This window comes from Trichosurus vulpecula, chromosome 4, assembly GCF_011100635.1.
Source record: "Trichosurus vulpecula isolate mTriVul1 chromosome 4, mTriVul1.pri, whole genome shotgun sequence".
Lineage (NCBI taxonomy): Eukaryota > Metazoa > Chordata > Mammalia > Diprotodontia > Phalangeridae > Trichosurus > Trichosurus vulpecula.
The window spans coordinates 36,434,118-36,458,482 of record NC_050576.1 but is presented as its reverse complement, the minus strand read 5'-3'; the positions used below and the strand labels follow the sequence as shown (position 1 = coordinate 36,458,482).

Genomic DNA, 24,365 nt, shown 5'->3' with positions numbered 1-24,365 from the left:
TATTATAAAACAGAACCAAAGGAATGAAAAAGTGGAAGACAATGTCAAATATCTCACTGAAAAACCACTGACCTGGAAAATAGATCCAGGAGAGATAATTTAAAAATTATTGGACTACCTGAAAGCCATGATCAAAAAAAGAGCCTAGATATCATCTTTCAAGAAATTATCAAGGAGAACTGCCCTGATATTCTAGAGCCAGAGGGTAAAATAGAAATGGAAAGAATCCACCAATCGCCTCCTGAAAACGATCCCAAAAAGAAAACTCCTAGGAATATTGTTGCCACATTCCAGAGTTCCCAGGTCAAGGAGAAAATACTGCAAGCAGCCAGAAAGAAACAATTTGAGTATTGTGGAAAAACAATCAGGATAACACAGAATCTAGCGGCTTCTACACTAAGGGATCGAAGGGCTTGGAATATGATATTCTGGAGGTCAATGGAGCTAGGATTAAAACCAAGAATCACTTACCCAGCAAAACTGAATATCACGCTCCAACACAAAATATGGACTTTCAATAAAATAGAGGACTTTCAAGCTTTCTCAGTGAAAAGACCAAAGCTGAATAGAAAATTTGACTTTCAAACACAAGAATCAAGAGAAGCATGAAAAGGTAAACAAGAAAGAGAAATCATAAGGGACTTACTAAAGTTGAACTGTTTTGTTTACATTCCTACATGAAAAGATGATGTGTATGATTCATGAGACCTCAGTATTAGAGTAGCTGAAAGGAATACGCATATATATATATATATATCTGTGTATGTACGTATACATGTAGGTGTGTGTGTGTGTGTGTGTGTGTATATATGTATATATATGTATATTATAGACAGAGGGCACAGGGTGAGTTGAATATGAAGGGATGATATCTAAAAAAATAAAATCAAATTAAGGGATAAGAGAGAAATATATTGAGAGAGGGAGAAAGGGAGAGATAGAATGGGGTAAATTATCTCTCATAAAAGTGGCAAGAAAAAGCAGTTCTGTAGGAAGGGAAGAGGGGGCAGGTGAGGAGGAATGAGTAAATCTTGCTCTCATCAGATTTGACCTAAGGAGGGAATACCATACAACACTCAATTGGGTATCTTACCCCACAGGAAAGAAGGAGGAAGAAGATTAAAAAAAGGGGCATGATAGAAGGGAGGGCAGATAGGGGGAGGAGGTAATCAAAAACAAACACTTTCAAAAAGGGACAGGGTCAAGAAAGAAAATTCAATAAAGGGGGATAGGTTAGGAAGGAGCAAAACATAATTAGTCTTTCACAACATGAGTATTGTGGAAGGATTTTATATAATGATACGCATGTGGCCTTATGTTGAATTGCTTGCCTTCTTAGGGAGGGTGGGTGGGGAGGGAAGAGGGGAAAGAATTTGGAACTCAAAAGTTTTAAAAACAGATGTTCAAAAACAAACAAAAAAAGGTTTTTGCATGCAACTAGGAAATAAGATATACAGGCAATGTGGCGTAGAAATTTATCTTGCCCTACAAAAGAAGAATGGAAAGGGGGATGGGAGGGGAGTCGGGTGACAGAAGGGAGGGCTGACTGGGAAACAGGGCAACCAGAATATACGCCATCTTGGAGTGGGGGGGAGGGTAGAAATGGGGAGAAAATCTGTAATTCAAACTCTTGTGAAAATCAATGCCGAAAACTAAATATATTAAATAAATTAAATTTTTAAAAAAATTAAAAAAAAAGAAAAAAGAAAGTAACTGAAAAAAATGAAAAAGGAAGAACAGACTTTTGCAAACTAAAGTCTATATCTTTCTTTTGGCTGGCTGAGAGAGAAAATATAGGGTTCTCTTTTGTCTATAAAAGTGTCTAATGTGCATGTTTAAATTATTCCTGGATTCTGTAGCAGCTAAAACTACTGAAATCACTTAAAATCAATTGAACACTGCTATCAGTCAGGCATGCTAACCTACAGCATTTGCCAATGTCACAGGTGTCTTGTACGGAATCCAAAGTAAAGTTAGTTCCTCTTATTAATGGAAAGGTTTTCCAAACACTCCTACACATAGTGTTTAATTAAATCAAGCTCCTGGGGCACCACATAGCCTCCTCCGTTAAATCCATTGTGTTCAGTCGTATCCAACTCTTCATGAAGCCATTTGGAGTTCTTGGCAAAGCTACTGGAGTAGTTTAGCATTTTCTTCCCCAGCTCATTTTAAAGATGAGGAAACTGAGGCAAATAGGGTTAAGTGACTTGCCCAGGTTCCCATAACTAGTAAGTATCGGAGGCCAGATTTGAATTCAGGAAGAAGAATCTTCCTTACTCCAGGACCAGCACTCTATGCACTGCACCCCCTATTTGCCCTGGTTAAATCCATAGGAATTGCAAAAAACAGTATAGCCGCCTAAAGCAGAAGGAAAAAATATATTAAAAAATCATACTTTAAAAATCCATATTACCGTCACTGATATGCAGTGACAAGCAAGTCACTGAATTAATCCATATATGTATGCTGGGAAGGCACAGCAGCTGGAGAATGAGTTGGACCTAGAATTGACTAGAAGTAGTTCAGGCTTCATCTCATCTGTGAAACTATTCCATGCTTCCAGGGAACCCAAATGGCTTATATCTGTAAATACACATCTCTGTAATACCATTTTATGATATCATATTGCACCAGGAGAGACATTATACTAGAATTTTAATCAAAGTCTCCCATCATAAAACCCAGCGTGTAAGAAAGTAGAAACAAACAGGCAGAACAATTTGACTAGACTAAATACACAGAGGAGGTCCCCATGTTGGAGGGATCAATTCTCAAGGTATCTAAGGACAGGTAGACAGTCAAGATTGGGAAAAATCCAGGATGTTACTGCTATTAAAAAAAAAGATATCAATAACTACTGGCCCAAATGCCTACTTTTTTATATGTGTGAGAAAAAACATAGTGAGGGCATTCATCACAAGAACAGATAGGTGGCACTGCAGAAAGTGCTAGTCCTGGAGTCAGGAGGACTTGAGTTCAAATCCAGCCTCAAATACTAGCCATATGATCCTGGGCAAGTCACTTAACCCTGTTTGCCTCAGTTTCCTCATCTGTAAAAAGAGCTGGAGAGGGAAATGGCAAATGACTCCAGTATCTTTGCCAAGAAAAAAACAAACGAGGTTACAAACAGTTGGACAGACTGAAAAAACTCAACAACAAAAAAAACCAACGACATCCTCACAACTTTGGGAGGTAGGTACCCCATTATCCCCACTTTACAGCTAAGGACACCGAAGCAGAGGTTAAATAATGAGGATCGGACAGTAAGTGTCTGAGGTCTTACTTGAACTCAGGGCTTTCTGGTAGCTTCTCAGAGGCAGAGGTAGAGAAGGGGCTGTGACCTACGCTGGTTCTAACTCACGACTCTCCCTCACTTGCAAACTGCTCTGTTACCAACCCTGGCAGTCCCTTTAAATGTTTTAATCATACTTTACCTGAAACTGCTATGAGCTAAGTGTTCAGCTCACACCCAGCAAATCGGTAAAGACATCAAAAGCAGTGAAGAGTCCATGTTGAAGGGGTTACAGGGAGAGGTGCATTAACACACCGCTGTCTGGGCTGTAAATTAGCTTTACCATTCTGCAGAGCAATTTGGAATTCTTCGAATAAAGTGACTGAAATGTCTACACCTTTTGTCTGCGATTCCACTGCCTGGCATATGTACCCCCAAAGGAGATAAATGAGAAAAAGCAGCAGCACTTTTTGTAGGAGCAAAGAAACAGAAACAAAGTAGATGCCCACTGGGTGGAGAACAGCGGCACAAACTGTGGCGTATGAAGGTAGCAAACTATAACCATGAAGAATGTAATAAAAACAGAAGAGGAAAGACTGACATGAACTGATGCAAACTGAAGTAACCCATACACACAAGGATCAAAGTACCACAAATGGAAAGAGCCACCCCTCAGCAATGAAAAATCACAAGAACAAGGACGGTGAGATGACATGGACCCCTGCGCCTCTGAAGCAGCGAAGGCTCTGCAGGGAGGGAACGCTGCACACACTGTCGGAGTTTTTTTCCATGTGTTGATCAGATCTGTTGATTTTTTTCCCTCTTCCTCTACAGAGCATAAAGAAGGAGTGTAAAAAGTCAGAAAAGGTGAGCTGGGACAGAGTTGTAACGGATTGTAAATGCCAAAGGAGTGCGTATTTGATCTTATAGACAAGAGGGAAGCTACTGGAGAGGACTCTGGGAAGATGGCAGAGGAGGTCAGAAAATTCCAGGCTCTCAAGACTTCCCCCCCCCAAAAGAGTTAAAATAGCACCTTAGGGCAAACAAAGTGGGTGGAGACAAAGAAAAATAGGGGCGCAACCGGGGTTTTCCTTAGAAAAACCCCAGGACTAGGTTTGGTCCCCAGAGGAGCAAACACCTCCAGTTTAGGTTCCGTTTGAACAACAAGCCGGGAAGCCGGTTACACAACTAGCAGCAAGCCCCGGGGTTAGTCGGTCTGAGAGCCTGCCTCGCCCCAGTGGCTGGAACTCTTCACCCCGGGACAGTGACGGGAGCTGCGCGTTTGAGCCCAGGAAGACTGCGGGAACCTCTGCTGATGAGGAACAACAGACTCAGCTGTGTTGAGAGGAGTGGTGGGGGCGAGAAGAAACCAGCACACGCCCCGTGAGTGCAGAAGCAGTGGGGCAGAAAGCCTCTGGCTGAGGGCGCTAAAAGAAGGTTGGAGGTTTGGCTTTGGCTCCAGGCTAGAGGAGAGAACTAAAGATCTAGGGCAAGAGGCACCAGTTCCCATACGCCAGGGCTAGAGGTGATTACTAAAATTGAGTTATTACTACAAAAAAAATGCACAGGCAAAGAAGAATCCAACCACAGAGACCTATTATGGAAATAGAGATGACCGGGGTACATCTTCAGAGGAGGATATTGAAAGAAACCCCCAAAGAGCAACGTCAAATGGTCGCTTGCCCAAAAAGAATTTATAGAAGATCTTTAAAAAGACTTTATAAATCAAATGACAGAGATGGAGGAAAAACTAAAAAATAAATAAATATAATCCAAGAAAAACAAGAAGGTTGTGAAAGGAAAGTCAACCAATTAGAAAAGGAGATCCAGAATCTCAAGGAGGAAAATGACACCTTGAACATTAGAATTGGGCAAAGTGAAGCCAGTGAAATTGTAAGAGATCCAGAAATAATTAAACAAAACATGAATAATGAAAAAATAAAAGAGAAAGTGAAACATCTTATAAGAAAAACAACTGATTCAGAGAATAGATCAAGAAGAGAAAACATAAAAATAATCAGAGTAACTGAAGGTCATGATCAAAAAAAGAATCTTGATACAATAATACAAGAAACAATTAAAGAAAATTGTCCTGCAGCGTTAGAACAAGGCAGGGAAGTAGATATAGAGAAAATCCATTGCACACCACTTAAAAGAGATCCTACAAGGAAAACCCATAGGAAGATCATAGTCAAATTCCAGAACCTCCAGCTCAAGGATAAAATATTAAAAGCATCAAGATTAAAACAATTTAAATATGATGGTGCCACAGTTAGAATTACATAAGACCTAACAGCAGAGACATTTAAAGGACCACAGGTCTTGGAACACAATATATAAAAGAGCAAAAGACCTGGGGCTTCAGCTGAAAATATCATACCCTGCAAATTTCAGTATTATCTTGAATGGAAGAAAAATGGACATTTAACAAACCCTCAGACTTTCAAGACTTTGTTTAAAAAAAATCCTCAACTTAATAGAAGATTCAATGTACAGGAACCAAGAGAAACATAAGGTACACACCAAAGACTGACTATAAGGGATCCATAAGAATAAACTGCTTACCTTTTCTATAACATAAAATGTAAAATGTATGTCTAACATTCTTATCAATAACTGTCAAGCTCACAAGAAAGAGGAGGATAAACCTATGATATGAATTTAAAAAGTAAAAGCATTTAGAAACAACTAAAAACAGTAACTATTTTATACAAAAGAGGTGCAAGAAGAAGAAAGGAAGCAGAGGATTTAGATGAGGAAGAACGGCTGGTAGTTCTGGTAACCTACTTTCATCGGGAATGGGTTTAAGAGGGAATAATATATACATACTTAGAAGAGGATAAAAGTCTTCTAAATGTAGAAGAAATAAAATGGTAGGGGTTTAGTGAGGGGGGAGAGGACAAGGGAGGGATTTTTAGAGGGGAGAATGAAGGAATAGGTAAAGGGTATTCAGATTGATGGGAACAGGGGGATAAGGGAGGGATCCATAGAGGGGGGAAGGCAAGTAATAGGAGGGCAGGGTAGTTGGTGGAAGAGGGGGGTAGGCAAGTAATAGGAAGGTGATGTAGCGGGTAGAAGTAATGTAGAGGAGGCAGAAGGGAGAGGAAACAAAAGATATGTACAAACATAAAAAATATCAGGAGTAGATTATGTTTGGGAAAGTATATGTCTATATACGCATGTATATATGTATAAGTGTATGTATATATCAAGAAATATCTAAATTATATTGTAGCCTTCTGGGGGGGTGCGCAGAGGGGGGAATAAAAGAACAAAGTTAAAAAGTGCACAGCATCTCATCGGATTTGACCTGAGGAGGGAATACCATACACACTCAATTGGGTATCTTACCCCACAGGAAAGAAGGAGGAAGGAGATTAAAAAGGGGTCATGATAGAAGGGACGGCAGATAGGGGGAGGAGGTAATCAAAAGCAAACACTTTTGAAAAGGGACAGGGTCAAGGGAGAAAACTGAATAAAGGGGGATAGGATAGGAAGGAGCAAAATATAGTTAGTCTTTCACAACATGAGTATTGTGGAAGGGTTTTGCATAGTGATATACATGTGGCCTATGTGGAATTGCTTGCCTTCTTAGGGAGGGAGGGTGGGTGGGGAGGGAAGAGGGGAGAGAATTTGGAACTCAAAGTTTTAAAAGCAGATGTTAAAAAAAAAGAAGTTTTTGTATGCAACTAGGAAATGAGATATACAGGCAATAGATTTCTATGCGAAATCTATCTTGCCCTACAAGAAAGTAAGGGAAAAGGGAATGTGGGGGAGTGCGGTGACAGAAGGTGGGGCTGAATGTATGCCATCTTGGAGTGGGGCGGAGGGTAGAAATGGGGAGAAAATTTGTAATTCAAACTCTTGTGAAAATCAATGCTGAAAACTAAAAATATTAAATAAAAAAAAAGAAAAAAGAAAGAAGGAAGAATAACCTATGGTTGGTAAATAGCAGCAATCAGGATATGGATAGGGTAACAAAGTTATATGGAATAAAAATCAAATGGAAGGCTATTTTGGCAGCTGTCAATGGAATGATGGAAAAGCATAAAGATTGCACTTAGGCAGATTAGGTTATTAAAACAGTTCAGCCAAGAGATAATGAAGGGGCTTGAACTCACTGGTGGAGATCATGTGAATGGAGAAAAAGATTTGGATTTGAGAGCTGTGGAGGTCAAACTGATAGTACTTGGTAAAGGATTGGAAACACTAGGTAAGGAAAAGGGAAGAGTCAAAGATGAGCCTCGGAGACTGGAAACAAGAAGTCTGGAGAGTTGTTGGTAATTTTTGTTTGGTTGGTTTTGGGGGGGGAGAGATTCTTTTGGGACATGCTGAGTTTGATATGCCTACTGGGACATCCAGATGGTTATCTCCAAACAGCTGATCTGGAGTTCAAAAGAGATTGTTTTAAAAATCAAGACAAATGTATGTAAAATACTACATAAATGTATGCAAGTAATAATGGTAGTTTGTATTTTTAAAAAAGTACACAACAGAGAACAAAAGAAAACACAAGGAAGCAAAGAAAAAAAAAGGACAGTTCTCAAAACAAGGTGTATTATTTATCATACAGGCTTTCTTGAAATGAAAATTTATTGTTACATATTTTGAATCCTCTTATGTTCTGCTATGCACATGACATGCTTTTTTTCCTTTCTTACTTTATATTTAAGTTTATAATATGTTTTTGTTTCTTTTCTCTCTTTTGTATTTGTGTTCTGGTAAAATAAAATAAAAAACTGTTTAAAAAAAAGGGAAGCTACTGAAATAGTCCAAGCAAGGGTCGGCCTTGTGCTTTAGGAATTACATTTTGGCAATCGTGTGGAAGATGGATGGAAAAGGGGAGAGACCTGAGGTAGGAAGAGTAATTAGGTTACTGCAATATCAGAAATACAGTCCAGACAGATAGAATTTTGCACTTTTATTTTCATTACTACCCAAAAGAGAAAAACAAAATTCTTTCTAGATAGCAACAAAAATCACAAAGGCACATTCAACCAGTCCCTCTGCCTCAATCTGGACTGAAAATACACAAATAAAACCACCATACCACTACAGAAAAAGCACTTAAGATATACTATTACCAAACTGCATCAGGAAATCTGGAAGAGTGTTACTCTATACCAAGTGTTTAAAAACCCCATCACCACTGTTTCAAAGAGTCCTATGAGGCAGAGATCTGAGTTTCTGTTCCAAAACTAAGACTAACAGTAAGAATCCTTTGGGCAATTTAAAAATCAACACAATTACATATGAGACTATGACAAGGTGCTAAAAATCCTACTTTAAAGTCAAGAGAGCTGTTATAAAAGCAGAGTGGGGAGAGTGACCTTGAAAATACAAGAAAAAAAAATCAACCATACTTCCTACTCAGAATTAAAGGAATGCACAAAAGTAAATCGGGTACCATGAAGTGAAGCTATCAACAAACTAAAAGAGGAACAGCTAGGCATAGGATGCCCCTGGACTAGGAGACACAGGCCAGCACCCTTCATTAAGCATGTAAAATTTCCTGGGCCTCAGATTCCTCATTAAGTAGGAGATTTAACTAAATGATCTCCAATTTCCCCAAGAACATTTTTGGATGTTGTTTTTAAACAACAATCCCTAAAATGGGCACAAATGGATTCAAAGGATTATAGAATTTAGGAGGGCCTTCAGGCATCATATCCACACACACACACACACACACACACACACACACCCCCATCTTACAGACAAGGAAAGCTTCAATAATTCCTCCCAAGTCACACAGGGAATGAAGAAGAAGGAAAGCAAGAACCTGGGCCCAGATCTTCTGACTCCACCATCTTTCTCCCATAATCTGGATGCCAAGATCAGCTTGAGAAGCACAAGCACATATTCCCAAGGTCTTCTTCCCCCGTTACTTGTTTTCTTGAATATTCACAAAGAGTTTCCTCACATGCCCTCTCCTATCAATCATTCCAGGAGAGTCGTTTTTATTTGCAATTATTCCTCTTCTTTGTCGTGGAGATGACAATGGATTTTCAAATACTGTGCCAGTACAGAATAAGCTCTGGTGAATTTAACTGACAAGGCCTGTCAAACACTTACTGGATGCCAGCATGGGCAATGCACTGGGAATATGAAAATGAAATATTCCTCCCTTTCAGGAAGCTTACAATCTACCAGAGGGATCTGGCATATATATACACATGAATACAACATAAAAGCAAATACAAAATAATTTTTAAAAAGACAGAAAACAAGGAGGAGGACTGGAAAAGGTCTAGAGGGTGCTCTCAGAGTGCACCGTTACCGGAGGAAATGGGAAAAGGAGGGAGGCAGCTGGTGGCTCAGTGGATCAAACACTAGGCCTGGAGTCAGGAAGAACTGAGTTAAAATCCAGCCTCAGATATTCACTAGCTGTGTGACTCCGGGCAAGTCACTTAACCTCTGTCTTAATCCACTGGAGAAGGAAATGGCAAATCACTGCAGTATATTTGCCAAGAAAATCCCAAATGGGGTCACAAAGAGAAAAGAACTCCAGAACACGACTAAACTACAACATGGGGAAAGAAGAGGGAACACCCAGTAATGAGCAGGTGTGTGTGTTACTGGAACAGATGGTGCATGAGGGAAACAAGGAATTCCACCTTAAAAATGACATTTAGATTCTTTCTTCCTCTGCATTTTTCAGGGAATCTTATGACCCAAATAATCTGAGGTCTTTCAGGTTCTGTCATCTTTGCTTCTAACATCCTGAAATCTTTCTTTACACAGTCCTTTGATCCTTATTCTGATGCACATTCTGCCATGTTTGCCAAATGTTCCTTTCCAGATTTTTCTCCCACTGATGCCATTTCTTCGTACTTTCTACCAATTTCTCCAAGTTACTGGCATTTCTTATAAATATTTCTTTTTCCTTTTTTTCAATTCTAGAGTTTATTTACAGGCTACGAAGGTAACTGGGAGCCAGACTCTGAAGGGTTTCAATGACAAACTGAATATTTTGTATTTTGTCCTAGACCAATAAATCAATAAACATTATTAAGTACCTACTGTGCCAGGCACTGTGCCAAGCTCTAAGGCTACAAAAAGAGGCAAAAGACAGTCCCTGCTTTCCTTGAGGGCTCAAAATCTAATGGGGGAGACAACACGGAGGCAAAATACAAAGCAAACTATAAATAGGAAATAATGGAGGAAAGATGCCAGAATTAAGAGTGGTTGGAGATTTTAGATGGAACCTAAAAGAAGTTAGGGAGGTCAATAGTTGGAGCAGAAAAGAGAGCATTCCAGGCATGTGGGACAGCCTGAGAAAAATGTCTAGAGCTGAGAGACAGAGGATCCTGTTTGTAGAACAGCCCAACAGACAGAGTCACTGAGGTGAAGAGGACAGGTTGGGGAAAAAGGTGTAAACAGACTGGAAAGATAGGACAGGGCTAAGTTATAAAGGGCCTTGAATGCCGAACAGAGGGTGCCATATATAGTATGGTGAATAGGGGTGATATGGGTTGGCACTTTAGAAGATAACTGGTAACTGAATGGAGGACGGATTGGAGTGGGGAGAGACTTCAGGCATGAAGTATGACTATCCAGACATGACATGATAAAGCCCTGCACCGCAGTGGTGGCAGTGTCAGAAGAGAGAAGGAGGTGTATTCAGGAAATGTTGCAAAGGTAAAATTGGCAGGCCTTGATAATAGCTCGGATATTGGGGGGAGGGAGGAATAGTGAGGAACTAAGATGACTCTTAAACTGCAAGCCAGAGGGACTGGTGGGATAGTTTTGCCCTCTACAGTAATAGGGAAAGTAGGGGGCTGAGGGAGAAGTTAGGGGAAAGATAAGGACTTCTGTTTTAGACATAATGAGTTTAAGATTCTACTGGAGAAGAGATGTTGGAAAATTGGGACACTAGTGCATCATTGGTGGAATAAAATAAAATACATAGAATTACAAAGAAAAGCAATTATACAGAAATGCAATTATCAAAATACTTTTTAAAAAAATAAGTTTGAAGATCCCCAGGTTAAAAATCCCTATTCTAGAAGGTCTGAAAGGATTATAATCTTCGTGGACTACTCACATTGATGAAAACATCAATTCAAAATAAATAAATATTTTAAGACCATATAAAGAAAAAAAATTTTAAGGTAATTCTTCGTACATATCTAGCACCCCCCAAAATTTTTTAATGAACTAAATGATTTTTCTTAAAGATAATTATTATAAATTATTTCAAGAAGTCACTAAGATAAACTAGATTTTTTTTCTCCTCAAAAGTCTTGATTTCTCATCTACCAGAAATAAAAATTAATGCTATGACTACATATGAATAAGCCTAAAATTATACATCAAAGCAGTAATCTTATGGGCAAGTCAAAGAAACATTTCTAGTGGTACCCAGAAAATTAAGGAATTATGGATTAAAGTGTCCAAAAAGATTTGATAAGTCTGAAGAGAAGTATTTGTTAGGAATTGCCTTAAAACTCAAAGTGGGCAAATACCAACAACACGTGGACAGGTAAGCAGAAAAAGCTGTCCCTTCATGTTTCTAGGTATTTCTTCTTGGTTTGTCTGGCAATGGCTCTTCAGAGCTAGTCACAGGTTCTTCCATGAGTCAGTCAGTTACGCTTTAGTCAAAGTATTTTGCTTTTCAACATCTGTTACTCAGCGCTTGTTACATGAGTTCTACGTGTACCTAATAAAACAAAGCCAATTAAGAGTCCACAAGACACTGAGTGAAGCACTTCAATGACTGGTTTTTACTATTCAATCCACACACCAATACCAAAGCAGTAAGCAAATTAAGCTGACTGAGGACTTTACACTAGAGCTCTCTTTATGCTTACATAATTTCCTGCTCTGGTGTCCACTCCTCTTTCCTCCCACAATCATACTTTCAATTCTCCCTTTTCTAAGTGCCAAAACATTATTAAAAGTCAGGAAGGGTATATGAGCTCACAGCAGGAACAAAAAACTGGTATGCAAGGGTGTCTTAACTAAGGGTTTTCTGGAAGCAAACTTTACATTTCTTTTACAGTGGCTGGCATTCCTACATGCTGCTCAAGATAGATACAGAAGCAAGTGATTTTATCACCTTAACCTCCAAATTTAGTAACTAAGAAGGCTTGAATAACTTGTCACAATAGATCTAGAGCTGAAAGATACTTCAGAGAGAGACCAGTTTGGACAATCTTGGAGAAATTACTAAATTCTGTTAACAAATCCAAGTTTCTTCCTTTAAAAAAAGACCTCTCTCTTTAATACTAACACTCTTCTAGCATCCAGGGCCAGCCTCAAAGTTGCAACAACTCGAGCTTAAATTCTGGCTGTGGGACTCTGGGCAGAGAAGATGGCAAGCTTGGATTTTAAGAGGGAACTTCCTCATGTGAGAGTCCCCCAGACTATGAGATTGCAGGTCCAATCCTTGTACTTATTCTTGAGGTGCTACATGGCTGCAACACAGAATTCCAAAATCTTAGAAAAATTAAAACTGATATTTATAGCAGCTCTTTTTGGGGTAGCAAAGAACTGGAAATTGAGGGGATGCTTATCAATTGGAGAATGGCTGAACAAGTTATGGTATATTAATGTAATGGAATACCATTGTTTCATAAGAAATGGTAAGCAGCTGGATTTCAGAAAAACCTGGAAAGACTTGCATGAACTGATGAAGTGAGCAGAACCAGGAAAACACTGTACACAGTAACAGCAACACTGTGAGATGAACAACTTTGATAGACTCAGGTCTTCTCAGCAATGCAAGGATCCAATTCCTAAAGACTCAGGACAGAAAATGCTATTCACATCCAGAAAAAGAAATATGGAGTCTGAATCAGATCAAAACACACTATTTTCTCTTTCTTTTGTTGGTTTTTTTTTTCTCTCACAGCCTTTTCCTTTTGTTTTGTTTTATGACTCATGTGGAAATATGTTTAATATGATCATACACATATAGCCTATATCAGATTGCACATCCTCTTGGAGAGGGGGAAGTGGGAGGGGAGGGATTCAGGATGCAAACTCTTACAAAAGCAAATGTTGAAAATTAAAAATAAGTTAATTTTTAAAAAGAGAAAAATTAAAAGTGAGGATCTTCCAAATAGCAATGGAGAGGCTTCAGTTGTATATGACTAGGATACAACACATTTCAAACAAAGAGTGACCCAAAAGAAATTGGTGTCAGGGATGTCAAAGAAATACATGAACAAAAGAGATGGGCTGGCCATGCATGTGAGCGGGAAGGGGGTGCGGGGGGGGGGGGGGGCGCTTCTGGCCTTCTCATGGTGTACTCCACTGGGTGGACATAGACAGCAGTACCACAGAGTAAGAGGCAGGGCTGGAAGAAGCCTCATACCCCATAGGAGGGCACAGACCCACATCCAGGAGGGCACAGGGCCATTCAAGTATTTGAGCATCACTCCCAATTCATGCTCTCCCTGGGCAAGGCTGCAGACATGTAAGCCACGTACAATTTAACAAGTCCCAGGGAATCACTTTAGGCACTGAGGTCCAATAAACTTGCTCAATCACACAGTAAATGTCAGAGGCAGAATTTGAACCCTAGCCTCACTAGATCCAAACCTAGAACAAATGCACAATACTGCCTCTACATATACTTTATTCATTTATGGAATAAACAATCCTCAAAAATCCTCAAAACTCATTTTCTAATTCTTAAACAATTTATTCAGTAAATCTAAAAGCAAATTTAAAAAGAATTCTGTCTGACTACTTTTACAAGCCAATAGACCTACTTCATTCAAAAGAACCTAAAGACTATCTTCTGATCTTGTTTTTCAATTGAATCTGACAGTACCTATAAACAATCCATAAGACCAAATTCAAGATACTGGTTCATTTATTTAAAAAAAAAAGAACCTTTTAAAAAATCATTAACTAAGTTTTCCCTTTTTTCCTTCCAAAAATCATTAACCAAACTCACAAATTGTACGGGTAGCAAGGTATACATTAAAAGGATTTTTAAAACAGTTTTTACCCTCACGCCCTAACACAAATGTTAGCTCTTCCCATTTTCATATACACATCTTTCCCTTCTCCTATCAGACAAATCTTCCTAATCTCTACGTGATTCTAATTTCTAAAATATCTGAGGTCACTCTTTTCTCACCTTTCTCCTCCATTCCAATTAAAAATAACCTTCTTGGGGGCAGCTAGGTGGCGCAGTCAGTAGAGCACCGGCCCTGAAGTCAGGAGGACCTGAGTTCAAATCCGGCCTCAGACACTTGACACATGTACTAGCTGTGTGACCTTGGGCAAGTCACTTAACCCCAATTGCCCTGCCCCCCCCCCCAAAAAAAGCAAAAACAAACAAAAAAAAAATAACCTTCTCATAAAATTGTTTCTTAGACCTATCGTTCCTTCCTCTCTTGCGGCATCAACAACATTCTAATAACCCTACGGGCAAAAGCTAAGGTGCCAGATTCAGCCACCCCAGAATAAAGGGGCTTCCCGAGCAGCAAGTGCTGATACAAAGAACAAGGAAATCTGTCCCGAGACACATTTAGTTCTTTTCTCAATCAGCGGGGAAAAAAGACAAGATTGCTTAATGGATCCAGTATTGTTACGCCCCTCCCAATCTATTCAACCCAACAAGCATTTATTAAGTGCCCACTATATGGAAGGCACTGTGCTGGTTGTTGGGATAGAGACAAAACTTTTTTAAAATCTGTTAAATTATTTTATAGAAGCTACAAGCAATGTAAAAAATGGTGTCAAAATATGCTTTGGAAATTCTCAGAAAATGGTCCAATTAAAAAACTAAGAACATAACCAAAAGTCACAAAATCGGTTGCATTAAGCCCTAAATTCTAAAAACATACCGGAAGGACAACCTGCAACTAAACATGGACTGCTTGCCACTGCACTGAACTGGATTTAAACCTGAAAGTGAGGAACACTTATCAACCTAGAATTACAGAACTTAGAATGTGAAGGAATCTTAAAGGCAAAAATCAATTCCCTACAGCATGCATGAATCCCTTCTCTAACACCCCGGTCAAGGGCACCTCCAAAAACAAAGATCTTCATCTCACGAAGCAGCCCATTCCATGTTTGTGTAACTATTAAAAAATAATAAAGAAAAGGCTAAAATCCGCCTCCCTCCCTATACCTTCTAATCATTGATCCTATCTATCCTCCCCCTTACGAGGGACCCTTTGCTGGCACTGGGTGCAGGACCTTGTTGCACTGCCCGTATACGGTTCCAAATCGCAGTCCCAGGAAGAACGTTACTGTGTTCACATTCATATAGTGCTTTAAGGTTTTACAAAGTGTTTTCTTCACAAAATCCTGTAAGGGACGTCATGCAAGAATTATGTCTAACTACAGATGAGCAAACAGACTCAAAGGTTATGATTTGTTCAAGATCATACTGCTAGTGAACGTTGACACCCAGATAAGTGGGCTCCAACAGAAAACATTTTTTTAAACCACATCCAAAGATAGGCCCTTCTACAGCCCAAGATCTACCTAGTTTCTGTAGTCAGTCAGTCAAGCACCTACATGCCAGGCACTAGGATAAGACACCAGGATACAAAATAAGGCAAAAACCCCTATCTTCAAGGAGCTTACATTCTAACAGAGACAACATGTACGTCACTAGGTATGTTTAAGCTTTATAAAGACTAGATTTAATGGGAAATAAGGAAGGAAGGTACTAGCAGCGGGGAAGGATCCAGAATAGGCTCCTGCAGAAGGTAGGATTTGGGCTGAGCCTTGAAGAAAGCCAAGAAAACCATGGTGACAGTAACGAGGAAAAGCAGACTAGGAATGATGGACACCCGATGCAGATGTTGTGTCTGAGGAGCTGACTACAAGCGGGCCAATGAAACTAGAAAGCAGTGTGCGTATGTAAGGGAAGTACGACAACAGGGGCCAGGCTGGGAAGAGCTTCAAACACCCCAAACAACATGTCATTGGAGGGTTGGGAGGCTGTTACCTAGGTCACTTTGGGGGCTGAGTGGAGGGTGAATTGAAGTAGGGAGAGTTGAGTATACGTAAAAACAGCACTTAGGGGAAAATGCCTATCTCTAAACTCTTTCATCAATAAAGGAGAGAAAGAGCAGATCAAGGAACAGAGCATCCACCCAAAAAAAAGACTAGAAAACCAACAAATTTTAAACCCCCAATTAAACACCAAAATAGAAATCCTGGAACTCAAAGGAGAGAGTAACATAATTGTGAAAGTTTAAAAAACAATGAATTAAAAAATAAAACTAGGAACTGTTTAAAAAACAAAGAATAAAATAGATAAGCCGGTAGTTAATTTAAGAAAATAAAAGAAAACCAAATTCTCAGTATAAAAAAAAAAAGTTAAATCATAACCAATGACTAAGAAATAAAAGCAATTATTAGAAGCTATTTTACCTAATTATGTGCCCAAATAACTATCTAAATGAAATGGATGAATATTTACAAAAATATAAACTGCCCAGATTAACAGAACAGGAAAAAGGATACCCCATAAATGAACTCCCAAAGAAGGAAAAAACCCAAGACCAGACAGATTTACAAGTGAATTCAATCCAACATTTAAAGAACAAGGAATTCCAATACTATATAACATATTTTTTAAAACAGGCAAAGGGTCCTACAAAATTCCTTTTATAATACAAATATAGTCTTGATACCTAACCCTGGGACAATCAAAACTTAAAAAAAAAAACTAAAGACTACCTCCCCTAGTAAATATCGAATCACAAATTTTAAGTAAAATATTAGCAAGGAGACTACAGCAATGCATCACAAAAATCATATGCTATAACAAGGCTGGATTTGTATCAGAAACACTGGGCTAGGGCAGCTAGGTGGCGAAGTGAGTAGAGCACCGGCCCTGGAGTCAGGAGGACCTGAGTTCAAATTCAGCCTCAGACACTTGACACATGTACTAGCTGTGTGATCTTGGGCAAGTCACTTAAGCCCAACTGCCCTGCCAAACAGCAAAAAAAAAAAAAAGAAAAGAAAAGAAAGAAACACTGGGCTGGTTCAATATCAGTAAAACTATAAGCATAACTGACCATTTATTAACAAAAACATATCATTGTTTTAATAGATACAGGGGAATTTTTGATAAAATACATCCATTCCTGTTAAAAAAAAAACACTTTAGAAAGCACAGAAAAAAATGAAGAGCTTTCCTGAAAATGATAAGTAGTATCTATTTAAAACTAAGGGTCAATATAAATCTATAATGGGGATAAGCTAGAAGAAACCTTTCTAATAAGATCAGAGATGAAGTGAGGATGCCCATTATCGTCACATTATTCAATACTGCACTAAAAATGCTAGCTAAAGCAATAAGAAAAAAGAAAGTGAAGGAACAGGTATAGTCAGTGAGGCTATAAACTATCCCTTTTTGCAGATGATGTGATGGTTTACTTAGACAACTCTAGAGAGTCAAATAAAAAACTGACTAAAAGAATATAAAACACCAGCAAAGTTACAGGATATAAAATGTTGTTCAGTTGTATCCAACTCTTCATGACCCCATTTTGGGATTTTCTTGGCAAAGATACTGGAGGGGTTTGCTATTTCCTACTCCAGCTCATTTTACAGATGAAGAAATTAAGACAAACAGGGTTCAGTGACTTGCCCAGGGTCACACAGCTAGTTAAGCGTCTGAGGCTGGATTTGAATTCCTGAAGATGAGTCTTCGTGACCTCAGGTCAGCTACTCTATCCACTGCATCACCTATAGGATATCAAATAAACCCACACAAATTATCAGCTTTTCTGTATATACCAACAAAGTCCATCAGGAAGAGATATAAAATACTTTGGAGTCTATAGACAAGAACTCTATGAACATAATTACAAATCACTCTTCACACAAGTAAAAATAGATCAAAATAATTGGAGCAATATTAATTGCTCATGACAACTAGGTTGCACAGTGGATAGAGTGCCAGGCCTAAAGTCAAGAATACTCTTCTTCCTGAGTTCAAATCTGACCTCAGACAGACCCTGGTCAAGTCACTTAACCCCGTTTGCCTCAGTTTCCTCATCTGTCAAAAGAGCTGACGAAGAAATGTTAAACCAGTCTAGTAACTTTGCCAAGAAAACCCCAAATGGGGTCACAAAGAGTCAGACACAACTGAAACAAGACTGAAGAACAGGCCAAAAGAATAAAAATTATTTATTTAGTCAATACCACTCCAATTACCAAAGAATTAATTTATAGAGCTAGGAAAAACAATGACTAATTTCATCTGGAGAAACAAAAGTTCCAGAATATCAAGAGAATCAATGAGAAGGAAGAGAGACTAGCAGTGACAGATCTCAAACTACACCATAAGCTGTAAAACAATCTGGTGCTGGATAAGAAATAGAGAGGCTGGCTGATCAATGGGGCAGACTAAGTACATGAGAAGCAAATAAACACAACAGTTTGATAAATCCAAAGATCCCAGCTATTGGTACTGAACAAAAATGGCTGGGAAAACTGGAAGGCAGTCTGCCAGAAACTAGGCAAAGGCCAACATCCCACGCCATACAGCAAGATATGTTCAAAAAGAGTACATGATTCAGACACAGAGAGGCATAAGCAAATTACTGGACATGGAAGAGATTACCTGTCAAAGAAGTTCACATGAGGAAAAAAATGGTAAATTTTTACTACATAAAACTAAAAAGTTTTTGTACAAACAAAATCAATACAGATAAAATTACCAGAGAAGCAAGAAATTGGCGGGGGAGGAGCGGGGGGGAGAGTGGGGGGGGGGGAGGAGCGGGATCTTTACAGCAAGTTTCTCTGATAAAGGTCTAATTTCTAATACACAGGGAATTGGATCACATTTATAAGAACAAGAGCTACTCCTCAATTCATAAATGATCAAAGGATATGAATAGACAGTTTTCAGAGAAAGAAATCCAAGCTATCAATAGCCATGTGGAAAAATGTTCTAATCACTCTAATTAGAGACATGAAAATTAAAACAACTTTGAGGCACTACCTCATAACCATCAGGGTTGCCTAAGATGCCAAAAAAGGAAAATGACAAATATTGGAGGGGATACTGTTGGTGGAGCTGTGTACTGATTCAATCATTCTTTAAAGCAATATGGAACTACGCCTAAAAAGCTATTAAACTGGGCATTACCCTTTGACCTAGAGATACCACTATTAGGAAATTAAAGAGAACAAGGACCCATATATACAGAAAATACTTATGGCGGCTCTATTTGTGATGGCAATGAATTAGAAACTGGGGGGAAACCCATCAATCAAGGAATGAACAAGTTATGCTATATGCATGTAATAAAATACTATTGTTCTGTAAGAAATAACGAATGAATAATGTTATGAAATGTAAACTGAAGTGAGGAGAACCAGGAGAACAATTTAGATAATAATAACAATAAGACTTAGCAGAACTGAAAATAAAACTGAATTTTTTCTTAAATAGTCCAGGCAAGAGCAGATGAAAGCCTGAACTAGAGTGGTGGTGGTATTAGTTGAAAGAAGGGGACTTGTTTAAGATACTTTGTGAAGGCAGAAACAAGATTTGGTCAATGGATTGGATACGTGGGCTGGATGAGAATAAGAAGTTAAGGATGATAGTGAAATTTAAAACTGGATTACTATAAGGAAAGTGGTACCCTCAAAAGTAAAAGAGAAGTCTGGAATAGTTGAATGTTTAGGGGGCAAGCTAATTAGTCCTGTTTTTGGACATGCTGAATTTGAGATAACTATGGGACATCTAATCTAAGATGCCCAAAAGGCAGGTGGAGCTCAGAAGACAGACTCAGTTTAGATATACAGATCTGCAAATCATCTGCAGAGACATGATAAGTGACCCCATGTCACTTAAAGTGTTATAAAAATGCTGTCTATTATTATTATTATTATCATTATTATTATTATAATACAAGTGAGAAAAGAAGTCCCAGGACAGAATAACCCCAGGGGACATTAATGGACAAGTACTCAAGAGGAGGTGATCAACAGTGTCAAATACTGCAGACTTCAAGAAGAAAGAGGTTTTGGGGAAAAGATATTAGAATTGGAAGTGACAATGTGAATTGGCAGCCCCATAAGTTCAGAAGGAAATCTATGATCCTGTGATGCACTTAAAAGTTTGCTTATTAAGCCACATTTTCCCCACTTCATATATGTGTGCAGTCATTTTTTTGTTCTAAGGATGGGGTATCTCAATTGCATTTCATCTTTTTAAGACTGTCCAGCATTCTAACCTGCTTTGATCTTTTGAGGTACTAATTCTGTCAATGAATATGTTATCTATTCCAAATCCATTATCTAACATATCAGCTTTGTCATCTGCAAAGTTAATGAGCACATTTTTCCATCAAATGTCCAAAGCTAGTATGTACCACAGTATTACGCACGCAGACCTTCCTTTGGGAAGGTGGACACCAATACGGTAAGGAGCTATAGCCCACAATGAAGTTCTATTGCACAATAATACCTAACCTTTTACATGGTTCTGAGATCTGAACTTCTATTACAGTTGGCTGTGCCATTAGCACTGTCCAGGCTCTTGTTAAACAGCTAGGATGCCAACATGTAAAGCAGAGGTTCTTAACCTTTTTTGCATCATGGACTCCACCCCTTTGACAGTTTGGTGAAGCCAATTGGGTTCCACTCAGAAGAATGTTTTTAAATGCATAAAATAAAACACATAGGATTACAAAGGAAACCAACTGTGGTGAAATATGCCCTAAAAGCTAGCGGCCCAGGGATATCATTACAAGGTCTATGCCCCAAAGAGATCAAAGAAAGAGGATATATACAAAAATACTTACAGCAGCTCTTTTTGAGATGGCAAAAAATTGGAAACTGAGGGTGTGACCATCAATAGGAGAGAATGGATAAAGTATTCTATGAAGGGAATGGAATATTACAGTCATAAGAAATGACAAACTGGCCAGCTTCAGAGGAAACTGAGATGGCCTCTATGAACTGAGGTCATGAAATGAGAAGAACGAGAAAGTTTACACAATGACGACGTTAGAGAGAAAAAAGCCTCGGAAAGACTTTAAACCACAGGTCCAGAGGCCTGAAGATGAATGATGCAGCCCACCTTACAATTTGGTTAGAATGTTAAAATAGCTCTTAGCATAGTGCCTGGCACACTGTAGGCACAATATAAATGCTTATCCCCTTTGCCTCCCTTCCCATGTCCTGCTGAAGAGTGGATGGATGTGGCCAAAATGAGAATCTGGACTGCTGGACTATACATATTGGTTGTGAGACTTTTGCTTGTTTGACTTTTGTGACTATTTGGTGAAGCGAAGGAAATAGCAGCCCATGACATAGGTCAACATGGGGGCTGCTGTTTCATTGTGGGGCCTGTGGTACCTACTGTTCAGTGACTTGCCCAGGGTCACACAGCTACTAAGTACCTGAGACAAGATTTTAACTTGGTTTTCCTTACTCCAAGTCCAGCACTCTATCTTCTACATCAATGTGTTGGTTTTTAATTTTCCTTGGAAACAAAAATTCATAGAACTAAAGCAAATTTGTGGAGCTCTGGACTCTTGCAGTAAAGTATCTTCATAGCCTCTTTGGTTTTAGACTTTGTATCTGCAGATCAATATTCCTAGAATATCATTTTATATATGTCACTCCCCTCTCTGTGTGCCTCAGTTTCTTTCTCTGTTAAATTAAGGGGGTTAGACTTGATGGCCTCTAGAGTCCTTTCGAACTCTAAGCCTATGATCCTATGATCCAAATTAGAATTTGCAAGGCTGTGCTGGGTATTCTGGAAAAGCATAAGAACAGGAAGAATTAAAGTCCATTTTACTACTTGTATGATATGGGACAACAGTAGTCACCACAAACCCCATGGGGACCTAGGGTCTAAAGCAGCAGCAGCAGAATATTATCCAAGACACACTGAAAATGAAAGGTTGGACAGGACTCAGTGACTGAATATATGAGAAAGAGGAAGGAATCAAGAATAGCTCCAAGTGTGAAAGGAGTGACTTGAGGAAATCACAGAATCCTTGATAGGATTGATAGGCTGAGCAGAAGCTGTATTGGGAAGAAAGATGAATTCATTTTTAACTACCCTTTAACTGACTAAAATAGAGGCGGTAAAGGGCAGTGGATAGAGTGCCAAAACTGGAGAAAAGAAGACTTGAATTCAAATCCAGCCTCAGACACTACCTAGCTGTGTGACCCTGGGAAAGTCACTTTACCTTGTTGGCCTGTTTCGTCATCTGTAAAATGCGCAGGAGAAGGAAGCGGCAAACCCCTCCAGTATCTCTGCCAAGAAAACCCCAAATGGGGTCACAAAGATGGGGACAGCAGCGAACAACAACAAACGAGACAAAAACACCCCACTGCCCTTCCAGGCAGACCGAGAGGAGCTGCCCCTCCTGTCTCCACGGTAACAGGCGGCCTCTGTAACCACAACCCCCTTCACACCATTCTGCACCAGGTATATACCTGCATTCCCACGAGGGAATTTTAGAGGTATACAGATCGCAGTCAAACTCAAAGAGTTTTCTAAAGCTAGTAGCAGCGAACTGTCAACAACTATGGCTTCTCAATAAAGCCCACCGCCCTTCCCCCCTACCATGGCAGGCCCCCAGCACCTCCCACGTGGGGGCTGCAGGAGCCTGGGGGTGGGTCGGACCCCTTCACCCGCCCCTCCTCCAGCCCATCCCGCACTCAGCGTCCCAGCGCAGCACAGATGCGACCACGTCCACCCGCCACCACTTAACACCTTGCGGCGGGCTCCCGGGATGGTCCTGGGGCAAGACCCTCCACCTCAGCTCCGGCCATCGCCTCTGGCCGGTTCTCCCTCCTCCTCTCCACCTGCTGGTCAGGTCGGGTCTCAGCTCCAGTCCCACCGTCCTCAAGCAGCCTCTCCACCCCTCTCTCTCAATGCCAGCGCGGAACATCTCTAGTGCATTAATTGGCACCTTGCCCGTGCATGGTTTCGGATGCCCCTGCCCCGCTGCCCCAGGCTGGCCCCCAGCTTTGTCTGCAGCCGGTGCACGGGGCCAGGCACGGAGCTGGACACTTCTGCTGGGTTCGTGCACTGACACAGTCGGGCTAAACGCAATAACCGATCCCGGCAGAGGCAGGAAGTTCTGGGTAGTTACTCCGCTCCTCGCGGAGTCAGGAGTTCCCGGCTTCCCATCCAGGCACTGCCCGGCGGCGCGACCCCGGACGAGTAGCTCGGCCCATCTGCCTCAGTTTGCTCATCTGCGCAATGGAGGCGACAGCAGCCCCTCCCTGCCAGGGTGGTCGTGGGGGCCATCTAAGCGCTCGTGAAGCCCCCCGACCCTGACGCTGGCTGCCGTGGTTTCGGGCAGAGCCCCCTAGGATCCGGCTCCCCGGCGGGCCGTCCTAGGAGGGGATGGGCTAGTCCGGGTCTGTTCCGGCCCCGAACAAAAGCCGCCACTAAGTTTCTGGGGCCGAAGCCGCTCGGGGGAGACGTCCGGCGGGGGGGGCGCCGGAGAAGTGGGGGTCACAGCCCAAAGGGGAGACTTTTAAAGACCCTGCAGCCCGCGGACGCGGAGCCCAGGCCCCAGCAGCGCTATCGCCGTCCGCCCCTCAGACCCCGGCCCGGCCCCGGAGCTCTCTCCAGGAACTCCGGGGGGAGGGGCGCGCGTCCCGGGGACACCGACCCCTCGCTCTCCCCCCACCCCACCCCCGCCCCAGCTGAGGCGGCTCGGCCCGGGGCCGCGGAGAGGGGCACTGAACGCCGACCCGCGCCCCGGGCCCCCGGCCCCCGGGCCTCCCTCCTGCCCTCCTCACCTTGGAGAGCTGGAGCGGGCTCGGGCGTCCGCATCAACTTCCCCTCCACCCGGCAGCCCCCGCCGCCGCCGCCTCTCCGTGGCCGCCTCAGTCCGGCTCCCCAGGCCGCCGCCGCCGCCGCCCCTCCCGGCCTCCGTCCGTCCGTCCGAGGGTCGCTCCGCGCGCGCGCCCAGACCGCCGGCCCCCCGCTGGGGCTGTCGCTGCTGCGCCGACGCGGACTCCGACCCCGGCAGCCCCCCCACACCGCCACACGCCCCCCCCACGCCCTCGGCCGCCGCCGCTCCGGGCTGGCCAGACCGCCAGGGAAGCTCAGCGCGCAGGCGCGGCAGCGGCGCCTTAAAGGCACAGGGGCCGCCTGGGCCGCGCGGCGGGCTCGGGGCCGGAGTGGCACGGGGAGGTCTCTCCTCCCGGCGCCGGG

General features: G+C 41.4%; 1 protein-coding gene across 5 annotated transcripts in view; it reads right to left on the bottom strand.

Annotated features, from left to right (window-relative positions):
* The window catches only part of EVI5 (ecotropic viral integration site 5), a 204,482-nt gene extending 180,346 nt beyond the window's left edge, over nt 1-24,136 (bottom strand). For 3 of the 5 annotated variants that reach the window (XM_036754604.1, XM_036754607.1, XM_036754605.1), the window contains exon 1: nt 23,948-24,135. The gene's annotated coding sequence lies outside the window, so the exon portion shown is untranslated. Of the gene's footprint in view, nt 1-23,947 lie in introns of all 5 variants that reach the window. The other 2 variants (XM_036754609.1, XM_036754608.1) reach the window with 1 other exon arrangement.
* Nucleotides 24,137-24,365: the final 229 nt, after the last annotated feature.